The following is a 20,943-nucleotide window of genomic DNA, read 5'->3' as shown; positions in this document are numbered from 1 at the left end:
AATCACCATGGGAAAGTAGGTTAAACCAATGTGAATACCTAAAATATGATTCATGACCAAGATAAATGTGATCACTACAGAACACAGGCGGGTGTAACGGATGTAAAGTAGCCTAGGTCTTGGGACGCCCCAAAGAGAATGTGTTGAAAATATCAAGGGGGATGAATGGGGCCTCCCGTTAACCACTCAGCGCAGATTTTTGGTGGCTTATGTCTTGTGGTTTTTCATCTGTAGTCCCTTCAAAGGTAGACAAAAAAAAGAGATTGAGGGCGACAGTGGCTTGGTAGGTAGACCAGTCGTCTGGTTATCTGGAGGTTCCTGGTTAGATTCCCATTCCTCCCGGGCAGCGTGTCGAAGTGTCCTTGAGCAAGACACTTAACCCCTTAACTGCTCCCAATGAGCAGGTTGGCACCTTGCATGGTTGCCTCCACTGTCGGTGTGTGAATGAACGGGTCAAATGTGAGGAACAAATTGTAAAAGCGCTTTGGATAAAAGCTATAAAAGTCGAGTCAATGGAAACTCCCTGTGAAGGAGGGTCAGATGAGCCCATTAGAGAGTGCTGTCCCTGCAGGAGCCGTAGCTGCTCTTTGACGGGAATTCAACAAAAAATGTGTCTGTGTACTTTGTATACCGATTCCTTCACTCAAGTATATCGGTCGATCCGGAGTACAGATTCCATCCACTACTTACTAACCAGTGTCGCCGTAGACTTAAGACCACTGGTTTGGGGTCACTGAACAAAAAGTATTGCAATATAATCTGTTTTCCTCCACTCGAAAGATATGAAGTGCAGAAATGCAGACAAAAAAAATCAAGTTACAGGTGATTTAATTGGATTTATGACACATTCGACGTGGCTCTTACCAATCAGATTTAAGCACGGAGGTAATTCTCAGATACTGATACCCGGTTTTAGCTTGGTAATATTATATCACCCCTTCATTCGATACATTTACATTTAGCGGATGCTCTAATAGACTTATGATCCAAGGAGGTGAGAGGGGCCCAATAGGATAATTCTGTCCCGGAAACAGGCAATACACGCAGCGGCCCTGGATATCTATCCCTAGTAGCTAAACAGATAACTGCAGGATTTGGCACAATTGCATACGTTGCCACAAGCACCAGATTTGGCATGAACGTTCTCTTGGGTCTACTCTGTTGAAAAAGGATGTTAGCCATTTAAAAATCCAACATGGCTGCCATTTTTCAAGATGGCTACCACCGACTAGACAGGAATGCCATTTCCATCATAAAAAACAATGCTGATTTATTTTGCACATAATCTCTCACACATCCCAAAACTCTAAACAGTTTTGCACACATTAATTTAGTTTGACAGTTAGAGAGTAAATGAGTTTGAATATGGCCACCAGTGATGTCATGTCTTATAGGGACTACTACCTTATCATTTCATTGAGCTGCAAAATAGTTGTCAAACTAAATTAATGTGTGCAAAACTGTTGGATGGATGCATGTGAGATTATGTGCAAAATAAATCAGCATTGTTTTTTGTTAAGTGCCCCTTTAATCTAAATGGTGCATTTATATAGCGTATATATATATTATATATATTTATTTTTTATCCAACGCGCTTTACAATTTTTGTTCCTCACATTCACCCATTCACTCACACACCGATGGTGGAGGCAACCATGCAAGGTGCCAACCTGCACAACAGGAGCAATTAGGGGTTAAGTGTCTTGCTCAAGGACACATCGACACGCTGCCCGGGAGCGTGAATACTTTACCCAAGGCAGTTGTCCTTCCGCGTTCGGTTTGCACGCCCTGATTGGCCTCTCAGCGCCCAATCGCCTATCGCCTAACTACTCTGTGCTTTTTCGAGCTAACTTAACGTCATTAGTTTCCAACGGAGAGGAGAGAAATACCTCGGCTCACAAGCAGCTCAAACTACCTGTTGGAATAAATTTATTGATTGATGTTTAACTTGTCCCTGTGTGTGTCCAGTCATTTCGACTAGCAAACATTGTATTTAACGTTACCTCAGGATACCACTGTATTGTATTTAGTTGGTTAGCTATGTAGCTAATGTGGATAGCATTTTGAATAGCATCAATGCTAGCTGGCTGGCTACAGCTTTATTTACTAAATTATGGAGGCTTTTTAATCGTCAAGGTAAGAGAGGATGTCATGATCAACTGAAGGCATATGCTATGGAACAATATGTGCTTGGGTTTTCAGAAAAAGGCCAGCTATGTGACGCTAATCGCTCTAGTTAGTATCGTGTATTGCATTAAGTCTAAGCACAGCAGAGCCCCGCTCCACTTCCAACAGAGAGCACAGCGCATAGTAGTATATTGAGCGAGTAGTGTGGCGATAGTAGGGCTAACGCGATTGGGCGCCGAGAGGCCAATCAGGGCGCGCAAACCGAACGCGGAAGGACAACCGCCTTGGGTAAAGTATTCACGCTTCCCGCATGGAGCGGTAATCGAACCGGGAACCTTCCGACAACCAGACGACCACTCTACCTCCTGAGCCACTGTCGCCCCAATAAATACTACTGCCTTTTCATGCCTTAAAATATTAGTCCAAGTAGAGTAGTAGAGTTAGAGTACAGTAATCTCTGGCAGCAAGTAATTCACCTTCTCCATCTCTGCACTCAGTTCTAGGAAACTGGCCCATTCAAATCAGTTCCAAGGTAGGCTGTCATTATTCAAATGTTACTATGCTTCCAATCGAATAATGTAACCGATACCAGCATTGAATTTACATTTAGTAATTTAGCTGACGCTTTTATCCATACAAGTTCTGTACAACAAGTCAGCAGGAAAGGTACAACTCTGGCAACTAAAAGTAAGTAACATTGTTCGTCAAACAAAACTTGGAGCAGCTGGGTAGCGCGACTAAGCACTCGCCTACCACCGCAGAGACTCTGGGATCTAATCCAGCTGTCAGCGGTACCGCCGGCTTGGTCAGTCGTCCCTACTAACACAATTGGCAGTGTTAGCGGGTGGAAAGCCGGTGGAGTGTGTGTCCTGGTCGTTGTAAACTGCGACTCCTACTGGTCGGTTGGGCACCTGTTCAGCAGGGAGGGGATCTGGGGGAAATAGCATTAACCTCTGCACGCGTTACGTTCCCCCAGTGAAACTCCTCGCTGTCAGGTGAAAAGAAGTGGCTGGCGACTCCACATGTATCGGAGGATGCATGTGGTAGTTCTACACCCTCCCCAGGCCGATAGTGGGGGAATGTGCCCAACGACCAGAAAGGGAATTGGCATAACAACTAAATTGGGATGGGTGAAAAATACAGAAAGCCTAAAAATAAATCGAATTTAAGAAGAAAAAAAGAAAAAAAGTGTCAAACTTGTGCTACAGTCTTGAGTGCATAATAGTATAGACATATTAGCATAGTAGGTAGTAATATAGGTAAGGTAGATACCTTAGTAACAAAGTGCAAAAAAGTAAAAGACAGTATGAAGGTTAGTTGAATGTGGTCTTTATCTTAGACAAGTGGAATCTTTGCTCAGGATTCACTGATGGTAACATCCTCAGATTATGGAGGCTTGAAAGAAATGTACATTTCTGTGAACTTATTATTCAGATTTAAAAAGGTAGACAGCAACATTGTGGGAAATGCACTTACCGTCTTCTCCAGAATCAGACAAGCCAAGGAGATAGATACCAATGTCCTCTCTGTGTGTTCAGTAATTCACAAATTAAGCGGATACGGACCAGCTAGCCTAGCTGTTTGGCAAAAAGTAGTCCGTATCAGCTTTCATTAATTTGTGCTAAGCTAGGCTACCTTGTAGCAGGATAGCTTTCTACTGAACGCACAGAGAGGAAATTGGTAACTATCTTCTTGTCTGACTCTGGAGAAGACACTAAGCGTGTTCCTTTAAGCCATTGTTCCAAGAACTGACTATTCAACTGTATGGTACCTGGTGAATTTGTGACCCTGAACCAATCAATTACAGTACAGTTCCAATATTTACCAGGGCTAGTAATATTTCACGAATACGAATAGGAAATGTTGCTTTCATTTGTCTACAGAATCATTCCTTTTGATTGAGGAGAGATGGACCCTCAGCTCTGAACTCGGCAGAATCTGCACCTGGCTCGCTGATAACAAACTATCATTACACCTGGGTAAAACAGAGTCCATTCTCTTCGGATCAAATAACAAACTCAGCAAGACCGACGGCTTCTCAGTTACAGTGGGTGACAATATTGTCACAAGGAAATATGAAAGTACATACCTAGGTTCCATCCTAGAGGCAAATCTTTCCTGTGACAAAATGGCATCCAAGGTAATAAAAAAAGTCAACCAACGAACTAGATTCTTGTACCGGATCTCCTCTCTGGTAAAGAAGAATACCCTGAAGACTCTGGCAAGAGCACTCATTCAAGGGTACTACGACTATGCTTGCACCTCATGGTACCAAAGCACCTCAAAGGCGCTAAAAACAAGATTACAAACATCACAAAACAAACTGGTCAGACTTCTACTTGACCCGACTCCTAGAACCCACCTCACCCCTACCCACTTTGACAACCTAGGATGGCTTAGAGTAGACGACAGAGTACAGCAACTTGCAATGGGCCTGGTCTACAAGATACACTATACGACTAAGGTACCCATATCAAAATACTTCCCAAAGGTCAGTGAATACCACGACCACAACACCAGAGGAAGCTCAACAAATCATGTTAAACCCAGATTCGGCTCAAACAAGGGACTAAACACGTTTTGCAATTATGCCACATCAATGTGGAACGCCCTACACAAAGCTGTAAAGGAATGTGAATCCATACCCACATTCAAAACCGCTCTTAACACTTTCAGAGCCCTTGCTTAACCTTGATTTACCGGTTGAATGCCCACCATCCACTTCAATGTTAGCGTTAAAAACGCCTAATCTATGTTTTAAATTATGGCTATAGTGTCTAATTTGCCCGTCGCTTATCAATGACTCGTTTTCCAGTCAACATTGTCTTTTTTTATCAGTTCATTTTCGTTTTATAGCATTTTGAAAAGCCCTCGTTTTCAAGGAAAATATAAAGATTCCATGATAAAAGACGTTTACTGGAATATTCTAGAATACACAAAAACGTTTGTCATTTTTCGGCCTATTTATGAATCGTTTTCAAATAAACGCTAGATTATCGATAATATATGTGTACGTATGCGCGCTAGATACGCAAGCTGAAAAAACTATTCTCTGATTTCCTCATCAGCGATCACGCACACAGAGACACATCACACATAGGGCAAACGCTGAGATCTCAGCGAATACAACTCTGATTATCCCAAGACTGGTAAAATAGATTCCTTACCTCAGATCAGATGTTCTCCAAAAAGAGTATTGGCTACTGTGAATATATATTCCAGGCTGATTGCCGTCCCGCGATGACTTCCATGTTGAGCAGACAGCGTGCCAGCTCAAGGAACCAGCTGGCTCCGCCTCTACATATCGACTGATCTCTAAGCGACTGACCTGCAGTTACACAGGGATAGACGATAGGGGGCGCTTTTTTCCATTCTAGGCTGCTGGAGGAGCTGCTGTACCAACGGAAGACTCGGTTGATGAAATATGAAATCAGATCGCTAATAAACAAATAAAACGATATTTGTCGTCGTGGGCACTCAGTGGGGGGCCTAATAAAACGAGTTATGTCGTCCGTGGCACTGAAAGTGTTAAAGAGCACCTACGGGAGGCTGCAATTCGAAACTGGCCACCGTAAATGTCCAAACCCCCCCACCCCCTCCTAATAGACAGTCTCCTCCCCACCGCATATTCTCTCCCCACCGTATGTATATTTCTCTCCCACCCACCCACCCCCTCCTAATGTACAGTCTCCTCCCCACCATATGTATATATTCTCTCCCCACCGTATGTATATTTCTCTCCCACCCACCCACCCCCTCCTAATGTACAGTCCCCTCCCTATCATATGTATATACTCTGTCAGGATCTATGGGTAACAGTACTGTATATTTGCATATCGTATATGTCGCAAATGTAACAGTACTAAATACCTGTATGTCATGTATGTCCCTATGCCATAAATGTCATGTATGTTGTGTATGTCATAAATGTCACTATGAATTGAAAATGGGGGACCCTTGTAAACAAGACAAACGTCTTTCTCTGGTCTGCATCCCCTTAACAATTGTGTGTATTGAGCCGTACTGTACCCATTCTGCAATCTGTTAAATAAAGTTTTCATTAATTCATTCATGCACCTGCAATCACCTGTTCACATGACAATTGCACGATCATCTGACTGAAATACTGGATGGGAACAATGCCTTGAATCTGAAAATATAATAGGTTGACAGAAATTAATATTTCTCTCAAGCTTAAAGGACAACTTTGGTATTTCTAAAACTGGATGCCCTATGTTTCCGTCATGTGGAGTCCAAATTAATAATAGGGTAAAAAATGGTTGCAAGTGGTCTAGTATTGAGGGAAATCACAAAACAAAACAGCGTGCACGTCAAATTACATCCACTAAAAGAGCTTATTTGTGCCACTGACTGTGTCTGACAACATTATGTAAAGGATCCCTACAGAGATAGACCTTTGTGTTTACGCTTCTTCCAGTCTCTGTTTATCTATTCCACTCTTTGACTCAGTTGATATATATATATTTTTTAATCCACTTTTTCTCCTCTTTTTCTATTTTTCTCCCATCCCAATTCCACTGTGCCAATTCTCCCCTCCCCTGTCTTGAACGTTGCTCGCATATGCCCCCCACTGGCCGGTTGTAGGGAGGATAGAAGCCTTGCATCACGTGTCCCCTCCGATACACGAGGAGGCAGCCGGTCTCATCTTTTCACCTGCCAGCGTGGACTCTCATTGGCGAGGTGTAACGTGTGGGAGGCTCACACTACCCCCGCCATTTCCTGTCTCTGCTGTGCAGGCGTCCCCCAACCAACCTGCAGGAGTCGCTGTCCCACAACGTCCAGATTACCACCCATCGACTTCCACCCGCTAACTCTGCCAATTGAGTTAGTATGACGGCTGGCCCAAGCCGGAGGCAACGCCAACAACCGGAGTCGAACCTGGTGTCTCTTGCGTTGGTGACGACTGACGAGCGCAATGTCCGCTGCGCCACCCAGCCGCACCCTCAGTTGATATTTTGTACATACAACTAGCTTATTGAGTGATTGTTTTAGTTGTTATCCTGTCAAGCTTTCGTGTGTACAGATGCCAGGTCAACACAATCGCTTTAGCTAATAACATGACCTCCACTCTGTCTGTAGCAGGTCTCTCCATTCTTAGAACATAATTTTGTCTTTAGGAAAAGGTTCTTTAGTATAGTATTTCTTCTCTTGGACTGGCAGTAGTCATCAGGGTCACAATTATCGCTACAGACCCGATGATCTGCATGGTGCAGTGTACAGACGGGTTTCCCATTAGTAGCATAACTAGCCACACTTTCAGCGTGTCCCTGTCCAATAAAGGTAGTCTATGAAAACTGTGCGAAGTGTGGCTTGAGGATTTCTTGGTACAATTCGGATATGCACAAACACATTTTTTTTTATATCTTTTAGATAACGCAATGCTTTCTGTACTCCCAACCATCTTTATTTTATTTTTTATCCACTTTTTCTCCTCATTTTAAAATGTTTCTCCCATCACAATTTCGTATACGCCAATTCTCCCCTCCCCCGTCTTGAACGTTGCTAGACTATGCCCCCCACTGGTCGGTTGTAGTGAGGATATAAGCCTTGCATCACATGTCCCCTCCGGTACACGAGGAGGCAGCCTGTCGCATCTTTTCACCACTCAAACTCTCAGTGGCGAGGAGTAACGCGTGGGAGGCTCACGCTGCCCCCGATACTTCCTGTCTCTGCTGTGCAGGAGTCACCCAACCGACCTGTAGGAGTCGCTGTCCAAAACGTCCAATCCCCACCCATCGACTTTCCACCCGCTGACTCTGCCAAATGAGCCAGTACGACGGCCGGCCCAAGTCGAAGGCAATGCTGAGACTGGGATTCGATACCAGAGTCTCTTGCATTGGTGACGAGCGCAATCTCCGCTACGCCACCCAGCCGCCCCTACTCCCAACAATCTTCTAATCTTCCTCAACAACTCATGCAAGCTTCCACTGTAACTTTACTCTTCCTGCAACAACTCACGCCTCGCCGAATTTCAGAGCGAGACTTCAGTTTGAGCCAGACTGTAGTGAAAGAAATAGAAGAGTCTTCAGACACTTATTATAACAGTCTGAGCATGTCAGTGGCAAAAATAAGCTATTTTAGTGGACGTACTGTTGCCCTGTGTGATCACATTGCAGCCCGTTTTGCGGCTGCCAGCTGAAGCGATCTCTATCAATACTGGATCAATTACAAAAAACGTTGTCCCTATTATTAATTTAAAGAGCCCACATGATGCAAAGATCGGGTCCAGGTTTTAAAATACAGAAGTTGTACAACTAAGAGGATGTTACCTTGTCTAAATCTTGAGCTAGAATTGATGACAGGCTTCCTTGGAACTGATTTCATGAATCCCATTTCTTAGAATTGAGAGGAGTAGAGATGGAAAAGTTGAAGGCCACGTATGCAGACTGCACTTGCGTCAAATACTTTTTACTGCCAAAGGTTAACCCCACTACTATACTTGACATGCATTGCTATATGAAATATGACATGTATTGCTATATGGAATATGACATGTATTGCTATATGGAATATGACATGCTTTGCTATATGAAATATGACATGCGTTGCTATATAAAATATGACATGCTTTGCTATATACAATAGACATGCATTGCTATATGAAATATGACATGCGTTGTTATATAAAATATGACATGCATTGCTATATGAAACAAAAATTGTCCCAACACACGCCTCCCCAAAGAGCCTCAATGACTACAGACCCATAGCACTCACCTCCACCATCATGAAGTGCTTCGATAGGCTAGTCCTGGCTCACCTTAAATCCTGCCTACCACCCTCACTTGACCCCTACCAGTTTGCCTACCGCCATAACAGGAGTACGGACAACGCCATCTCCTCCATCTGGACCAGAAGGACACGTACGTGCGACTTCTGTTCATTGATTTCAGCTCGGCGTTTAACACCATCATCCCCTCCAAGCTGATCACCAAGCTCCATGACCTCGGCATCGACCCCTCCCTCTACAACTGGATACTGGACTTCCTGACCGACAGACCTCAGCATGTCAGACTGACTGGACAGCCTCAAGTCCTCCACTCTCATCCTGAACACTGGTGTACCACAGGGCTGCGTGCTGAGCCCTCTTCTCTACTCCCTCTTCACCCACGACTGCAAACCGGTGCATGGCTCAAACACCATTGTCAAGTTTGCAGACGACACCACCGTGGTGGGACTAGTCAGCAACAATGACGAGTCGGCGTACAGAGAGGAGGTCCAGTACCTAGCTCTGTGGTGTGCTAATAACAATCTGGCCCTCAACACCAAAAAAACTAAGGAGATAGTGGTGGACTTAAGAAAAAATAAAACAGGCACGCACAGCCCCATCCACATCAATGGAGAGGAGGTGGAGCGGATCTGTCGTTTCAAATTCCTGGGAGTCCACATCTCTGAGGACCTGACCTGGACCACCAACACCTCGACCCTGGTCAAAAAGGCCCACAAGCGCCTCTTTTTCCTGAGGAAGTTGGCCAAACTCCACCTACCCCCTCCAGCCTCCCGTGCTAGCGAACTTTTATCGCTGTACGATTGAGAGCATCCTCACCACCTGCATCTCAGTCTGGTACGGCAACTGCACCGTTAAGGACCGGAAATCACTGCAGAGGGTAGTGAAAATAGCCCAACGCATCACCAAGACCCCACTCCCCCCCCCATCTCATCAATCTATGAGAAGCGGTGCTCACGGAGAGCACGGAACATCATCAAAGACGCTTCTCACCCAAACCATGGACTGTTCACCCGCCTGCGGGGTACTCGCTCTGGGGCACGCTACCGCAGCCTCCCAGGCAGAACCAACAGGACCACGAATAGTTTCGTCAGACTTCTGAATCAAAACTCTACTTAGCCCACTGCACCTCACTGTATACCTGTGTATATAGCCATAGCTTATGTAGACTTTATTTGAATGATTATTTTTATTTTTTATTCTCACCATTGCACATTGTGCTAACCATGCACTTTACTGTACAGTTTTATTTATATGTGTCTTATATTGCAACTGACTGTTGATTGTCACATCCTGGTTGGACATACACAATCTCGTTGCACTGTCTTGTACTGTGTAATGACAATAAAGTGAATCTAATCTAATCTAATTAAATGAGATCTGCGTTTTCACATTTGCGGAAAAACTAGAAGAAAGTCATGGGTACAAGACTGTGTACCCAATGCAAAACTACATATTTTGTCTCGAGCTGAGAGTCATAGTCAAAACAACAGACATAATACACTTCACACCTACACAATACAGTTGTGGCTGTAATACTTAATAGATTTGATCTTCAATGAGTGGCTTCAATGAGGGAAGATCACAGGTGGAACCTCACTCTCCAGCTCTATAGCAAGAACCATAGTCATCAGTAAGGAATGAAACCCTTCTTGTAAACCTCCTCTATTCAGTAAATCCCTCCCGTTTCACCCCCGTCAAACCCTGCGTTTACCAAAATGACGGAACCAAAATATCTAATTAAATTACGGCGGCAAAACTGCAATTTTCATATAAATTAACTAGGAGAATTCCTCTGTGACTGGTCGGGACAAATGCCAGTGTTTGTTTCCTGGGGCCAGCCAGAACAGACATCTCAATGTAGCATTCAGAGAGAGAAGGAGAATGAACAGACAAACAGACTGAGAGCTGTATTACAACTGCTGTTATACACACCCTTTCCAATAGTAAATGGCTCTTTGGATTCCAGCATGCGTGCATTGTCTCCCTCTTTCTGGCCCACTGTCCCTGAGGCTCTCTCTCTCTCTCTCCATCTCTCCACCTCTCTCTCTCTCGCGCAGTCAGACGAGGATAACATTCACAAGGAAATCATCAGTCATTAGGGCATTTCTGGATTTTGCTACAGTGCCTTTCAGATAATGACCCTAATAATGCAGTTGCAGTGTTTCGTGAACTGCTGGATACTTGGCTCATTATCTTCAGGATCCGGTACCACAATTACTGTCGTCTACTCAGCCCGCATGCTGACAAGTATTTTATCAGACTGTCCACATGTAAATTTGCAGAGCAGCTTTATAGATTAACATGTCACAAGAGAAGCCTTCAACTCTTATAAACGACACAGTTTTCCCCCGCTGTGCTGAGCCACTATGTGGCTGTGGGTGGATAACGTACTAAGTGCTGCATTGGGAGCTCCTTTGAAAACAATGTTCTCTGGAGTACCGGTGTATGTTTATGTATGTTTACCCTCAGCTCAGACTTACTTTTAACTGGAGGGATCTTAATGGTAGAGGTGATGGTGGTGTTGGTAGAGGTGATGGTGGTGTTGCCGGTGGTGTTGCCAGTGCTGTTGGTGGTGCTGTTGATGGTGATGATGATGGTAGTCGTCGTGGTTGCTGGCATTGGAGAGGCGCTTGTAGAGACGTTGGGAGCATGGGTAGCGTTGGGAGTGATGAGGGAGCTGCTGGCAATAGTTGAATGCCCCTGCCCTGCTCCAAATGTGAACAGGGAGCCTGGAAGGTATTATTGATTACGTCACAACAGCTGTCAGGTATATACGGTGGTGGAGGGATATGGTTTTGGGCATTATATGAACTCTTATTCAATTCTGGAATACACACACAGATGAAGACTATATACTATTGGTCGAGGGGGATGAATTTGTGTCAGCCCGGGCCAGTCAATCATCTTCAAACAGAATCATGTCGTTCGAGTCACAAAGCAGAAGATGCTTGGTCAGGACACATTATTATTACACAGCAAAAGTAGCAAGGTCAAGAACGCACTAAAAGGACAGGCACTATTAATAGCTTGTTGTAGGAAGACACGCAAACGCAATCATAGGCTGCTGCCCTGATATAAATATCTCACATTACGAATGTGAACACTTGTATTTTCTCCTCGCCTCAAAATAGAAAACCAGAAGCTCTTATTAATACACACTTAAATCATACAGTAATGTTAAATAACTGCCAGATATTGAAAGATGAAGTAACAAAGGGGAAAGGGCACTTACTCCTAGGACATTCTTTGACAATTGTACAGCCCAAAATACAAAAAAGATCCAGGCGGAATTAAATATGCACAGGGGTTAGGGTAAAAAAGGTTAACCAGATTCAATCAACTTGCTAAGGCCGGGGACATAGTTGACAAAAGAGATGAAGTGATCAATTAATGTTACCAACCAGAGTAAAATGTCAGAAAGTATCATTTCTCCATTAGACGATGTTATTATTATTGTAAACAAGACGAAAGTCTTTCTCTGGTCCTCATGTATGTATTGAGCTGTACTGTACTGTACTGTACTGTACCCATTCTGCAATCTGTTAATACAGTTTTCAATCAATCAATCAATCAATCAATCAATCAATCAATGGCTAATCTTCTAATGTACCGTAAAGTGTACTTTCACTCAGTGGTATAAAATAATGTAGGCTAAGTAATGTAACTCACCAGTGATGAGGAAAATCGTATCCCAGAGTACTCGATTCATTATGACGGATTGTAGCCAGTACATACTAGTGATTATTTCTGGGGTAATTCTCGGAAACGCAAACGTTTGTTTGAGTCCACAAACATTACGCTCGTAAAAAATGCAAGCTACACGCCGACCAGAAGATGCGAAAAAAATAAAACTTCCGAATGATACCGTTTCAACCAATGCCAAGGGCAAGCATTTGCTTTCCTGTCATGTCATGTACGAGTTATTAAAAAAGTGATTTAGCAATATTCCACGTGGTTAATTTGTTGCCCTTCCAATTCGGAGTGATGCTCTCTACCGTCCGTCAAACACGCGTTTAATCCTGACAACAAACAGAGAGAGAGAGAGAGAGAGAGAGAGAGAGAGAGAGAGAGAGAGAGAGAGAGAGAGAGAGAGAGAGAGAGAGAGAGAGAGAGAGAGGGGAGGGGGAGGGGGGATACCCACAGTAAAATCATATACCTATATATTTTTTCTCTTCCTGAAAAGAGCATTGTTCAAACCAACAATGTTCTCATCATAGACATATAAATAAAACAGAATCAGACCACAAGTTTTATTTTTATTTTTTATATTTAAATATAATTATTATTATATTATATTATTATTATTATTTATGTAGTAATAATTTATTTACTTTATTAAAAAAAAATTACCTGGAGGTTGATGAGGTAGAGTAGACGATTGCCATAGTTTATAAGTGACAGAACTCTGCGCTTGAGTGAATGCAATGTGCTACAAAGAAAGTCATCAGGCTCTCTTGGGACTCAAGACACCTAGAAGCAGACGTCTGGTGAACCTGTAGCACCTCTGTGTTGTGCCCTGGTGAGGACCAGCTGGTCCAAACATGTTTTCAAATGATGTAATGCAACTTGTAGGATGCATTACAACTGAATGGCCCTTCAAAAGTTTCTCTCCTCCGGTGCTTTTTTCCCTATTGTTAGGTTTTTAGTGAGTTTTTCCTTACCTTCACTCATGGGGTATGTCTGGGAGTGTTGTTGTGGATTTCATGATGGGTTTTTTGTTTTTGATTTATTGGGATGTTTCTTCTTGACCTGTTTAAAGAAGACTTGTCCAGCCCATGGGGACATTAATGTGTGTTTGCGGGCTTTACTAATACATTTGATTTGATTTGATTAGTTCCAATTGCCATAGTCTGCCACAGCCAAATAACACCCCTGGATTTACCAACACGTCTTATACTGAGAGATAAGCAGAGACTGATTGATTGAAAACTTTATTATGTAGTGATTCACCCAAGGAACTATTGTTAGGAACATTCTAGAGCATTAGTTCCGCCCAAACATTCTGGAACGTTTGTGATGATGTCATGGCAGGACATTCTAGAACCTTAGTCTGCCCGATGATTCTGGAACGTTCGTGATGATGTCATAGTAGAACATGCTGGAACGTTGGTGATGATGTCATAGTAGAACCTTCTAGAACCTCTAACATTCCTATTTTAAGCGGTGCCGCCGGCATTCTGTTTAGCTTTCTAGTAATGTATTGTATCTTGTAGTTGTGCTGATGAATATTAAACATTGGCTGTACATTGGAGGTGGTTGGGTGGGTGGGGTGGGTGGAGGGGGGGGGGGGGGCGCTGTACATTGGAGGTGGTTGGGTGGGTGGGGTGGGGGGGGGGGGGGGGTTGGGGTTATCATTGGGGTTGGGGTTGGGGTTATCATATCATCGGATGGGTTATCATTTTGGCTGCCGTGACAGTAGGTTGCTACAACCTGTGAGTGTCAGGGCCTCTTCTCAAACCCTTCTCAGCCCATCATAACTCCAAGTAAAGTGCTGCTTTGATAGTCCCATGTTTACAGACATTACAAATGTAAAACTAAAACTAAAGCTTCAGCACTGTTTGATGAACATTGTTACTCAGCTGAAAGAGTTGTACCCTCCCTGCTGTCGTACAGAACTTGTAAGTCGCTTCAGCTCAATTACAAAATGTAAATAATGTTATGTAATGTAAATGTCCTGGGTTCGAGCCTTGGCCCCACCAACCACAACCACGTGAGGAAATGCTGGTTAAGGATGAGGGCAGACTGCAGCGTATCATTCGCTCCACTGAGAAGGTGATCAGCTGCTGCTCTCTCCAGGACCTGTTTGGCTCCAGAGCCCTTGAGGCCTGCAGGTAAGATTGTGGCCGAGCGCTCCCACCCTGGAACCCCCCCAGTGTCCCGTACACACTACAAGTAACATTAACGGACAGCCTCCACATCTGTCTGTTAGCACTTGCACATTCCCTTACCGATGTCTTACACACTCCTGCACAAACTGTACAGCTTTTTAACTTTAAGGGGGAAGAGTCTTGTAAATATAAACATTTTCTATTCTATTTTATTCATATTTTATATTTTTTGACTGTAGTACAATTCTACTTTCTTACTTTTTGCACCAAAGTACCAAAACAAATTCCTTGTACTGTGCAAATATACTTGGTAATAAATCTGATTCTGAATTGTGCAATAACTGTTGATTCCCTATAGCGTGATTCCCTATAGCAGTGATTCCCTATAGCGTGATTCCCTATAGCAGTGACCTGACCTCCCCCTGATCCTCCTGCCATTGAGTCTTTATGTTACGTAAAGAGACTGCAGGCAGTGTGTGGATGAGGTCACAGAGACAAGAGATCATACCCTTTATAGAAGGGAACGGGCTTAAGAAGAGAATGGGGTTAAGAAGGGGTCAGTAGGTGAGGCCTCCAGGAGATTCCAGGGGGAATGGGAGCTAAAATTATAAACAAAACTGCAGATTTGTAGATACCCAGGTCTAAAGTGTTGTCTATAGGGAACTTCTCAGAGAGCTACTGAATTCCGACCTGGACTAGTTCCCCACAGGTTTCTAAAACAGTAACACAGCATGACAACAGATGAAGGAGTAACCGAGGAAAATCATTATTTGGACAATTGATTACACAGTGCAAAAAATACAAGGAGGGTAGGAAATCTCTCTTTTTCTCGACGGCTTGCTAGTGGCCTGAACCTACAGTAGCACAGACTGGTGACCACAGCAGCTTGTAGTTGGACTGGGACAGTACCCTGATCTACCAACATAGAGTGAGAGAAATAGAGGCGTCGAAATGGCAGCACACATATACTGTATACACACAGTAAAATGATGCCAACTGGCCACACGTATAAATAAGAGGGGTGCAAAAGCACCATCCACAAAAGTGGATATATCACTACTACTACTTTTTTTTTTTTTTTTTTTTTATCTTTTCCCCCCTCATTTTTCCTCCGATTTTCTCCCATCCCAATGTTAGTCGTTATGCCAATTCCCAATCCCCTTCCTGGTTGCTGCGCACTTACCCCCCACAGTCGGTCTGGGAGAGTGGAGGCTACCACGTGCTTCCTCCGACACACGTCTAGCCAATCAACCGCTTCTTTTCACCTGGCAGCGCGGATTCTCACTGAGAGGGCGTAGCGTGTGGAAGGATCACACTATCCCACTCAGGTCCTATCCGCGCTTAGCAGGCGCCCCGACCGAACTGTAGGAGTCGCTGTTTACAACGACCCGGACCCACCCCGCCAGCTTCTCCCACCCTCTAATACTGCCAATTGTATTAGTGTGAACGGCCAGCCAAGCTGGTGACAACCCCGGAGCTGTGAGCTGGATTCCGGGGTTGGTGACGAACGCAATCTCCGTTACGCCACCTGACCGCCATCACTACTACTTCTATACTTACTCACGCTCTTAAAATATGAGCCACACAAGGTTTTACACTCTGGTCCCAAACAGTCACAGGGCTAATCATGCGATTGTGACCCTGGCACAACCTAGACTACGCCAATCTGGGAATTTCACCCAGAGAATACCCAACAAATACACACATTCTTTAATAAAGAGGAGGAGCAGAGACGTGAATTTCATGTTCCAAACACAATAAAGTTTATTGAAATTTTAAAATGGTTGATGCTTTGGTCAGTAAATGCGGCAATAGAAAACAGGTTAAAAATATATTACAAAAGTATTCTAAAAACATTACTACAGTATGCAGACAACAGTACAGGGGAGGATTGCTGTGGGTTAGGAAAACACAAAATTGCATTTAATAGACAACCCAAGGAAGAAAGAAAACCTCCGCCCAATAGCCGCCCACCTGCAAGAGCAACCCAGCAGTCCTGTTGCTTGGCACAAAGCAGGAAACCCCACAACTACAACCTCCTTGCTATTTACCCACAGCAATTGGTTTTACAGGAAGATAAAATCCCTCCTTCAAATCATAAATCAAATAACATTTATTGTAAACCCCGCAATCACAAGTTAATGTCCCCATGGGCTGGACAAGTCTTCTTTAAACAAGTCAAGAAGAAACATCACAATAAATCAAGAACAAAAAACCCATCATGAAATCCAAAACAACACTCCCAGACATACCCCAACCCACTAAAAGCAATAGGAAAAAAGCACCACAGGCAATGTGAAGGAGAGAAACCTTAGAAGGGCTGTTCAAGGGGGGTTCCCCCTTCTTGGATGTCGGTGATAGTAGTGTTGCTATGGATGATCGATGGGTGGAGAATAAAACAGCGACAGGCAATAAGTGACCTATATGCTTGTGTTCAGGTCTCCACTGGAACAACAACTGAACAGGAGCAAACCAACAATACCCCAAAGAAGACAGGTGGAAAAATAACCAAAATCAAAAACAACTAAATGAAAGTAAAATAATTTGGTAACGGAACAGACTAATGGACAGAAACAGAGCTCCTCCAATAGGGCTAAAGAACACAATATTAACAGCTTAATACAACAATGAGGATACACCAACTAGATGGCTATACTGTATTACTTTCCCCACGTACAGTAGAACTAGGTCATATGAGAAGCCCTCGCTCCTCGTTCCTATTATGAGAGGCGTAGCCTGCATTATTACCCATAATATGTAAACAAACTACTATTAGAAACATCAAAGAATAGCGTACCATGAGTGAGAGTTATGGCAAACCAAACAATCGGCTCATCCGACACACGCATGCACGCAGGCCAGGCCAGTGTTCCTAGTTGCGGATAGTTAGATAACCTAAGTGAGGAACAACCAGGAGATCACTGTGACAGATAGTAATGCAGTCTAAACAGTCATAAATCTTTTATTCAACTTCAGCCCTGATCATAACCATTTTTATTTTTAGATTTTTTTTGTAATGTCAGATAAAAAATGAAATACTCCCACTTTTCTGAAAAGAGTTGTTGTTAAATCTGACATTACAAAAAATCCATTAAAATCTGTGTTGTTGCTAATCATTGACAGATGCCTGTCAGCTCCAACTCCATAGTGAAGTTTGCGGACGACACAGTGGTGGTGGGGCTGATCTCGGACAACGACGAGAAGGCCTACCGGGAGGAGGTTGAGGTACTGGAACGCTGGTGCCAGGACAACAGCCTGCTCCTGAACATTGGTAAAACCAAGGAGCTGATCGTGGATTATAGGAGAGGACAGCAGGAGACACACACACCAATGAGGATAAACGGGGCTACCGTGGACAGGGTGAGCAGCTTTAAGTACCTGGGGGTCCACATCTCAGAGGATCTGACATGGACAACACACATAGACTCAGTCGTAAAAAAGGCGAAGCAGCGCCTCTACCACCTGAGACAGTTAAGGAAGTTCAGAGTATCTGGGAAGATACTCCAGTCCTTCTACTCCGGAGCTGTAGAGAGCATCTTGACTGGAAACATCACTGCCTGGTGTGAGGATTGGTCCGTTGCCGCCGCACGCTTCAAGGTCTTCAAGGTACCAATTACCGTCACGCACCTGAAGTGAGTTCTAATCAGCTCGCTGGAGCCCTTCATATACTCTGGGTTTCCTAACATTCATGGTCGGGTCGTTTTGGATTTCCACTGGCTGCTGCTTGTTCCCCCCGTGTTGTACCTCGTCTTTTTCTCTCCAGGACGTCTGTTGGAAGTCGCCGCTGTTGCTTGCTCTGCCATCCTTTGGATCTCTGCCTCGTAGACCGCTTTGCGCAATTGCGCCTTGGTGAGTTTTGGAATGTACCTTTTTTTGGATACTCTGTTTTTCTCGCAAATTCCGGGACTCGGGACCTTTCTGTTTTTTGTGTGTTTTGTTAACACTGAAGAGGAGCTGCTTGTAGTTGTTACTGACTCTGCTAATCAATACTGGTCTGCCTGTTATCCCGTTCGCTCGTCTCTTGACATTATCTCTCTCTCTGTTTTCCCGAGTGGATCGACAAGTAGCTGCAGAGCAGCAGAGGCAGAGGCGCAACGCCACGGTGCCATCTCTGCTCAGAAGACGAGCTGCAGAGCCGCAGACAACTCTGCCAAGAACATTTCTCCCCTTGTGCTTTTGTTGTTTTTCGCTCATTCCTATTTTGTAAATAAATACGCCCTAGTTTTTGGCTAACTCTGAACTACCTGTCTGTGCCGTGCTGTTGGGATCGGTTTCAAACCATAACATTACGACCCGACCATGTCGACCCCAGCCGACACAGACAGAGTTAGGGCAGCGTTGGCGGTCCAGATCCAGTTGACCAACGACCACACCCAACAGTTAGGTGCGGCTGCTGTGCAGGACCTCCGGGCCCAGGTCCAGCTTATTCTGGATTCCCTTGACACTCTGGCCACCCAGCAGACTACCCAGGGTAATCAGCAGGCTGTTATTCTGCACCAGCTACAGGCTCTCAGTGCAGCATTTAACACCCTGTTTTTAACCCCACCTGTGCCAGGAGTCCCAGCCAGATCACCACCCGCCGCCGCGGCAGACCCCGCGCCCCCCGACCTCGCACCTCGGGAGCCCCGTCTCTCCGAACCACGTTTGTTCGAGGGTAACTTCGAGGATTGTGCCACATTCATCATGCAATGTGAGTTGGTTTTCCTTCATCAACCCAGCCGATTTTCGTCAGAGGGAGCCCGAGTAGCTTACATGACTAACCTGCTTACAGGCCGAGCAGCACAGTGGGTTACTGCTTCCTGGTCTATGAGGGCCGATTTTTGTTTCTCCTACCCAGACTTTGTGGCAGAGCTCTGAAGGGTTTTCCACCACCCAGCTCGTGGCCAGGACCCTGGAGCTCGGTTGGGCACCTTCCGGCAGGGCAGTGGCAGTGTCACCGACTACGCGCTGGAGTTCAGACTGGCCGCAACCGAGAGCGGTTGGAATGATCGGGCGCTTCATCTCACCTTCCTGAAGGGGCTCAACGACCAGCTCGCGACCCAAGAGGAGCCCGATTCTCTCGAGGGCCTAATCAGCCTCGCTATTCGCATCGACGGACGCCTCCGGGAGAGAAGGCGTGAGAGAGCACGACTGGGACCCCCAGACGTTCCCCAGACCCCCCGTACTCGTGACTGTTCTGCTGACCGTCCTGCCCCCTCCACGACTGGTGGTTTTTTTCCCTCCCGAGCTGTGACCGAGGAGGAACCCATGCAGCTGGGACGCACCCGCCTTAGCCCGGCCGAACGGGAGTCCAGGCTCTGGTCCGGCCTTTGTCTCTACTGCGGCCGGGATGGACACCGTATCTCCAATTGCCCTACCCGGCCAAGAGGACCAGGCTCGCCAGGACCCCGGGAGATCCTGGTGAGCCGTTTTTCCTGTTCCCACACCCGTGCACCACCTAACCGTCTGACGAGCGTCACCCTAGCCTGGGCGGACCAGCGGGCGACGGTGGGTGCACTCATTGACTCTGGTGCTGATGGGAGTTTCCTGGATGTTGAGTTTGCCACCCGGGCCAATATTCCACTTGAGGACCTCGAGAGGCCCTTGGAGGTTTTCGCGCTGGATCATCACCGCCTGGCTGACATCACTCAACGCACCTGTCCTGTCCTCCTCACCATTGCTGGTAACCACGTTGAGAGACTCCAGTTCTTTATTACCAGATCCCGTCTTGTCCCAGTGGTCATGGGGCGGCCCTGGCTCACGCTGCATGAGCCTCACATCGCCTGGTCCTCCGGCACCATCAGGGGGTGGAGCTCCTCCTGTCATGCCCAGTGTCTTCAGGTGGCGTCCAGTCCTTCGCCCCGGGGTTCCCCTTGTGTCCCTGTCTCCAGCCCCCTCACCGGGCCCCTGTCTCCGTCTCTGGCCCCCCTCACCGGGTCCCTGTCCCCGTCTCCAGCCTCCCTCACCGGTCCTCTGTCCCCGTCTCTGGCCCCCCTCTCCGGGCCTCTGTCCCTGTCTCTAGCCCGCCTTTCCGGGCCTCTGTCTCTGTCCCCCTCTCCAGTGCCCCTGATCACCGGCTTCCATCGGTCCCATCCGGGCAAGCCGAGGCCGGGTAGGTCGCCGGGTGGCTCCCGTGGAGAGGGGGGGTACTGTGAGGATTGGTCCGTTGCCGCCGCACGCTTCAATGTCTTCAAGGTACCTGTAAGGGCAACCTAACAAGAAAAGATGCCAGTGAGGGAATACTGGGTGAAGCTCTTT

At 45.6% G+C, this 20,943-nt stretch overlaps 1 protein-coding gene across 1 annotated transcript in view; it reads right to left on the bottom strand.

Annotated features, from left to right (window-relative positions):
* The window catches only part of tgfa (transforming growth factor, alpha), a gene marked incomplete at both ends in the record, with an annotated part of 69,382 nt that overhangs the window by 9,962 nt on the left and 38,477 nt on the right, over positions 1 to 20,943 (bottom strand).

The sequence above is a fragment of the Notolepis coatsorum genome (assembly GCF_963971535.1).
Source record: "Notolepis coatsorum genome assembly, chromosome: 6".
Lineage (NCBI taxonomy): Eukaryota > Metazoa > Chordata > Actinopteri > Aulopiformes > Paralepididae > Notolepis > Notolepis coatsorum.
Note: the sequence above shows the minus strand (reverse complement) of the source record. Positions and strands in the feature narration are given on the sequence as shown.